This window comes from Nycticebus coucang, chromosome 2 (assembly GCF_027406575.1).
Source record: "Nycticebus coucang isolate mNycCou1 chromosome 2, mNycCou1.pri, whole genome shotgun sequence".
Lineage (NCBI taxonomy): Eukaryota > Metazoa > Chordata > Mammalia > Primates > Lorisidae > Nycticebus > Nycticebus coucang.
In genome coordinates this window covers 38,136,151-38,143,853 of record NC_069781.1, presented here as the reverse complement: position 1 = coordinate 38,143,853, position 7,703 = coordinate 38,136,151, and the positions used below count along the sequence as shown (strand labels likewise).

The following is a 7,703-nucleotide window of genomic DNA, read 5'->3' as shown; positions in this document are numbered from 1 at the left end:
AGTTCAAAATAAACAGATGCGTCACCATAACCTACAGGATAAAAAAGAAATTCTTCACCACAGTATTTAAGACCCTTCGATACATAAAGCATTTTTCAACTTTCATGACAGTATTTTCATAGTAGAAAAACTCTGCAGACAAGATCAATGCCCAATTAAAAATACGATTTAGTAACTTGTGGTAAATCAACTTGATGACTGGATTCATTTAAAATGTTAAAATATTAATAGTAAAAATATACAGTGGTATATTTATGTGGTATTTTATTATACTATGTTATACTATGCAGTCATTTAAAATCAGGTATTTTAAAAATAATTTACTACAACTTTTATTTCTACACTTGATCTTAGCCAAAAGGCCGAGAAGCAATACTACAACTTTTATTTCTAGTAGGATGGTTGACTAAGTACCAAATCTACTATCTCTGCTAAAAAAAAAAAAAACTGTATCTCTTTTAATTAATTTATAATATGGCAAGAGAATAAAAGATACCCAAGCAAAAAACTAAATAAAGGTGAAATGTCAGAGAAGAAAAGGGAGCACTGAAGCTGACTTTCACTGTGAGAATATTTGCCAAATCAGCTCAATTTGAGTTTAATTTTTCACATTGTCCTGGAGATTGCCCAATGTGGAAAATCTAATGGGCAATTCCTCCCATAAAGTTGAAATCTCAAAGGACTATTCCACCATGATAAGAATAAAACAGAAATAAACTGACTCCACCTTCAAAGAACTTGTAAAAGAAATGTTCTTGTGGGAACTTCATAATGAGAAGAGGTAACAAAATTTAAATCTCCCTTGAGATTGTAGACAGCCAGCCTTTATGTGGGTTTGTGACCAAAAGTCACATTACTTGATAGGTTTAAAAGAAATAAGTTTTTTAAATCAAGCTGAAGATTTAATTTAAAATGCTCCTGTAACACACATACAAATGCAAAGTGTCTCTTAAAGAAACTACCTTTATCATAGTCTTATAGTTTATCCAGACAAAGTTTGAAGACACAGGTCACAGTCAAATTCACAAAAGGCAGGAGAAAACAAGAAAGATGAAACAATAGACAGCAAAAATCAGAGCATAAACTAAGAACATTTAATATTTTCAGGAAATGAATAGTCTAGAAATTTAGATTTGATTTTAAAAAGATTGGTAATCATATGTGAAAAGAGTAAAGAGAAAATATAGAAATTAAAAATATAATCTTTGAAATTAAAATACCAATGGAGAGATTTAACAACAGAATAGACATAATGGAAAAGAGAATCAATGAATTGGAAGATGGATCTAAAGTAATTCTCCAGAATGCAGTGCAGAGGAACAAACAAAAAGGAAAATGCAAAAGAAAGCTTTAAAAACATGAATGTAAGTGAAAGTCTAACATATATCCATTTGGAGTTTTTATATATTCTTATAACTTTATAAAACTAGAATAGCCTTATAATTATAAATGAAATTGAATCAAGGAGAAAGTTTCTGCCTAAAGAAAACTCCATGTCTAGACAGTTTCACCAGTAAGTTCTACCAAATGTGCAAGAAAAGTATAATTCCAAATTTATGAAAACGTTTCCAAAGAATTAAAAATAGGGGACTACTTTATTATTCATTATTTTATTTTGTAAGGCTGGCATAGCATTGATTCAAAAACCTGACAAGGTCTTATAAGAAAGGAAAAGTAAGTACAGGCCAATGTCAATCAAGACCATGGTTGCAGTAAACCTAAACAAATTAACAACATGCAACAAATCAACAATATTTAACAACCTATTAATATATGAAAAGGGTACTCTATCAATAACAAGTTGGGTTTATGCCAGGAATATATTAGTTTAATTCCAAAAAATCAATGTGATTCTCCTTATTAATACAGGAGAAAATAATGTGATCATCTGAATAGATGAGGAAAAATATTTTTGAAAAAATTCAATTAGGCAAGAAAAGGCAATCAAGGGCATCCATATAGGGTCAGAAGAGATCAAACTTTCACTCTTCGCTGATAATATGATTGTATATCTCGAAAACACCAGGGATTCTACTACAAAACTCTTAGAAATGATCAAGAAATACAGCAGCGTCTTAGAGTACAAAATCAACACTCATAAATCTGTAGCCTTTACATACCAACAATAGTCATGCTGAAAAAACAGTCAAGGACTCTATTCCTTTTACAGTGGTGCCAAAGAAAATGAAATATTTGAGAGCTTACCTAACAAAGGACGTGAAAGATCTCTATAAGGAGAACTATGAAACTCTAAGAAAAGAAATAGCTGAAGACATTAACAAATGGAAAAATATACCATGCTCATGCCTGGGAAGAATCAACATTGTTAAAATATCCATACTACCTAAAGGAATATAAAATTTTAATGCAATCCCTATTAAAGCTCCACTGTCATACTTTAAAGATCTCGAAAAAATACTTCGTTTTATATGGAATCAGAAAAAACCTCGAATAGCCAAGACATTACTCAGAAATAAAAACAAAGCAGGAGGAATCACGCTACCAGACCTCAGACTATACTATAAATCGATAGTGATCAAAACAGCATGGTATTGGCACAAAAACAGAGAGGTAGAAGTGTGGAACAGAATAGAGAACCAAGAGATGAACCCAGCTACTTATAGTTATTTCATCTTTGACAAGCCAATTAAAAACATTCAGTGGGGAAAAGATTCCCTATTTAACAAATGGTGCTGGGTGAACTGGCTGGCGACCTGCAGAAGACTGAAACTGGACCCACACCTTTCACCATTAACTAAGATAAATTCGCACTGGATTAAAGATTTAAACTTAAGACATGAAACTATAAAAATACTAGAAGAAAGCACAGGGAAAACACTTGAAGAAATCGGCCTGGGAGAATATTTTATGAGGAGGACCCCCGGGCAATTGAAGAAACACCAAAAATACACTTCTGGGACCTCATCAAACTAAAAAGCTTCTGCACAGCCAAGAACACAGTAAGTAAAGCATGCAGACAGCCCTCAAAATGGGAGAAGATATTTTCAGGTTATGTCTCTGACAAAGGTTTAATAACCAAAATCCACAGAGAACTCAAACATATAAGCAGGAAAAGAACAAGTGATCCCATCTCAGGGTGGGCAAGGGACTTGAAGAGAAAATTCTCTGAAGAGAGGTGCAAAGCCTACAGACATATGGAAAAATACCCATCATCCTTAATCATCAGAGAAATGCAAATCAAAACTACTTTGAGATATCATCTAACTCCAGTAAGATTAGCCCACATCACAAAATCCCAAAACCAGAGATGCTGGTGTGGATGTGGAGAAAAGGGAACATTTCTACACGGCTAGTGGGAATGCAAACTAATACGTTCCTTTTGGAAAGACGTTTGGAGAACACTTAGAGATCTAAAAATAGACCTGCCATTCGATCCTACAATTTCTCTACTAGGTAGATATCCAGAGGACCAAAAATCACATTATAACAAAGATATTTGTACCAGAATGTTTATTGCAGCCCAATTCATAATTGCTAAGCCATGGAAGAAGCCCAAGTGTCCATCGACCCATGAATGGATCAATAAATTGTGGTATATGTACACCAAGGAATATTATGCAGCCTTAAAGAAAGATGGAGACGTTACCTCTTTCATGTTTACATGGATGGAGCTGGAACATATTCTTCTTAGCAAATTATCTCAAGAATGGAAGAAAAAGTATCCAACGTACTCAGCCCTACTATGAAACCAATTTATAGCTTTCATATGAAAGCTATAACCCAATTATTGCCCAAGAATATGGGGGAAAGAGAGAGACAGGGGAGGGGAGGAGGAATGGAGGGAGGGTAATTGGTGGGACCACTGTGGGACCTACAGTGCATCTTACAAGGGTACATGTGAAATTTACTAAATGTAGAATATAAATGTTTTAACACAGGAACTAAGAAAATGTGGTGAAGGCTATGTTAACCAGTTTGATGAAAATATTTATATATTGTATTATATATTATATACATTATATATAATATATTATATATAACATATATTATATATGTATTATATATTATATAATTTTATTCATATACAATTTAAACCAGCACATTGTACCCCATGATTGCATTAATGTACACAGCTATGATTTAAGTTTTTAAAAAAGATTCCTAATTAGCTACATAGAGAAGACCCTATCCCTGAATTTATCAAGCAGGGCTATAATCCTCTCTACCCAGTGACATTTGGAAATATGGGTGGCATTTTGCATGTAATAATGATAATGCTTGTTTAGAAAATAAAATAAATAAATTATCAGAACTACAAAAAAATTTTGACATTTATTCATGATTTTAAAAATGACTTATAATAATCTAAAAATAGAAGTGAACTTTCTTAGGCTGGTATATTATCACAATAATAGATACAAACCTACAGAAATCATCACAATTAGGAAAACACTGAAAGCTTTCTCTTTGCCATAGGAAGCAAAGCAGGACCCCCACTTCTATAAAACATTATACTGGGAAATCTAAACCAGCATAGCAAGGCAATAAAAGAAATAAGTGATATAACAACCAGAAAAGAAACATTGGAACTGTCATCTTTTGCATGTAATAGGATTCAAAACAATTTATAAATAAATCATTAGAGTTAAAAAAGAAAATTTAACCATTTTTCTGGATACAAAAGTCAATTTACAAAAATCAATTGCATATCTATAGCAGAAGAAACAAATAATTAAAATATGTATTATATCTTTAAAATAAGCCATTTTCAATAGCATCACAAAGAAATCAACAAAAGATGTGCAAGTTCTCCATGGGAAAGCTATTTTTTAAAATTATAAAAAGCATTCAAGAAGACCTAAATAAATGAAACAATATACTACATTCATTGGACTAGACGTCTCAGTATGCAGAGACACATTTCCTTCAAGTTGATCTATAAATTCAATAAAAAATTTTTTTTAAATCTCAGCAAGTTTTTTCATTGATTTTGTCAAACTAACTTCCCACCCTCTGGAACTATGAGCCAAGAAATTTCTGTTCATCAGAGATTACCTAGTTTGTGGTATTTTGTTACAACAGCAGAAAACAGACTAAGACATGTATTTTAAAGAGAGAGAGTAAGAGAGACAGGAAATGTACTCTTACCTTGCATCATAAATAAAATTAATTTAAGCAGGTTAAAAATCTAACTGTGGAAGAGAGAATGATAACATTTCAAAAGACACCTTGAGGAGAAAGATTTGTCTTAATAAGACACAAAGGACACAATTATTCAAAGGAAAGTTTCATAAATTTTATTCCATTAAAATGAAAAATTATCTATTTACAATTGGATGCCATGAAAATAGTAAAAAACAGAATAGGAGGCGATATTGGAACCCATATAAGTCAAAGAATTAATATCCAGAACATATAAACAGAGCCTACAAACCAATATGAAAAGAAAATCCAAGAGAAATAAGAGCAAAATATTTGAACAAACACTACATAGAAGACAAACTATATAAAATGATGTTCTGCTTCATTACTAATTAGAAAAATGTATATTAAAACCAAATGAGCCTTTCATGCTCACCCGATTAGCAAAAATTATACTAATACCAAATGTTGGCAAAGACACGATGCAACTGAAATTCTTACACACTGATAGTGGGAATGCAATTTTGTACAACCCCTTTGGAAAATGATTTGGCATTACCTATGTATTTAAAAAGATACACACCAATGAGGTAGCAGAATCACTCCTAGATTCACATCACAAAGAAACTCTTGAACATTGGTAATAGGAATTGTGCATTAAACTATTATTTACATTGCTATTTATAACAAGAAAAAACTGGAATAAGCCCAGTGTTACATGTGATATAAGCCCAGTGTGTTATATGTGTTCTGTTCATATAATGGAATACTTAACCATGAAAATGAATATGACATAATACATAATGACTCACACACACACAAAACAGGTGCTTAATATTGAGTGAAAAAAGCAAATCACAGAAAAAATGCATCATATATGACTCACTAAACTATATGTTGTTTAGGGACATAACCAAGGATGGTAAAATTATGAAGAAAATCAAGTGAAATACACACAATATTTAGGGGGATGATAACAAGGCCTCTGGAAGTGTAAGAAAGAGGATGATATGGGGAAAAGCACACAAGGTCTTCAGAGATAATGGTAATGTTCTTTATTTTAAACTGAATGACAGATATACAAATGTTGATTTCATGGTGATTCTTTATAGCTCATTTATAATTTTTTTGATATCCAACATTTAGTGAACCATTTCTTAAAAGGATGTCTACTAACATGACAATACATGATATAATGTCAAATGATCATTATGAACAATATGATATAGGGACATGGAAACATGCTTTTGATGTGCTATTTAAAAATTAGCCTAGAAAACTGTACATCGAAAAGTATGATAATTACACACAAATTATGGTTAGAAATGGACAGAAAGCAAGGGGAAAAAAAGACATTTGATCTTTAACTTAATTTTTATACTTTATTTTTATTTCCACTAAAGTGTTTACAATTCGGTGCCAATAATAAAATGATATAATTAAAACAGAAAATGCATGCTGGAACAGGTCTTCCATTAAGCTATCTGGACAGTGGGCCAAACAACCAAGGCACCACCATTCACGTGGTGGCAGCTTATCTCAACTGCAAAATATCCAAGGAAAAAAAATTAGTGTCTTGATTGCTGCACTTGTGAGCCTTGTTTTGTAGCACAACAAAAACATGTCTCATCAGCCTTCTTCATTGAAGGCCAACTATGTAACCCAATGACCTCATTTACTAAAAGACCTTGATACTAACTACGTCCACAGAAGAGAAAGATTATTACCTATTTACTCCAAAATCCTATAAGGAAACAGAGTGAGGAAATGTTTCTAGGGGGACTAAGAAGAGGAAATATGATTTAAGGAAGCTGTACCAAATTCTATTTCACCTGTAACCAAAACTGTTGCTACTATTCTGCATTTAAGTGCCATGGATAATTCGCCTGTGGCTCAGTGAGTAGGTCACCGGCCCCATATGCTGAGGGTGGCGGGTTCAAACCCAGCCCCGGCCAAACTGCAACCAAAAAATAGCCGGGCGTTGTGGTGGGCGCCTGTAGTCCCAGCTTCTCGGGAGGCTGAGGCAAGAGAATCGCGTAGGCCCAAGAGTTAGAGGTTGCTGTGAGCTGTGTGGCTTCTCAAAGATATATAAAAAGGAAATTTGAGAAGCATTAATTCTCATGGTCATACCTGCCCAAATATCTAAGTTTGCAAAGAATAGAAAAGGAAGAATAAATTATTGATGGCCTTGAAGTGACTTTAAATCACAACTAAAGTGTTCATACCATCAAACTTAGAAGAAAAAAAATCAATACTGCTATATTGAAGTTAAGAATAAATTAGAGGCATGTAAAAGTCTGGAATAACAATATGCTATAAAAATTACTGATATAAAAATATGCCATTTAACAAATTTGATACTACAGAGGCATAAAATTCTACATAGAGTCTGGAAGCAACCATGTGAACATAAGGAGGTAGCTGGGGTGATGCCAACATGGTTAATTCAGAAAGAAACTCAAATTTATAACTGGTTAGGTTTAATTTCTGTTTTGAAGATAAATTACATGCCAGAAATCTATATGCCTTACATTTTTTTCTATTGATATTTAAAGGTAAAAACTGGACAATATAAAAATATATTTTCAGTAAATATCATC

The 7,703-nt window shown here is 32.6% G+C and overlaps 1 pseudogene; it reads right to left on the bottom strand.

Annotated features, from left to right (window-relative positions):
* Positions 1–299: 299 nt before the first annotated feature.
* LOC128579916 (uncharacterized) lies at positions 300–374 on the bottom strand (annotated as a pseudogene).
* Positions 375–7,703: the final 7,329 nt, after the last annotated feature.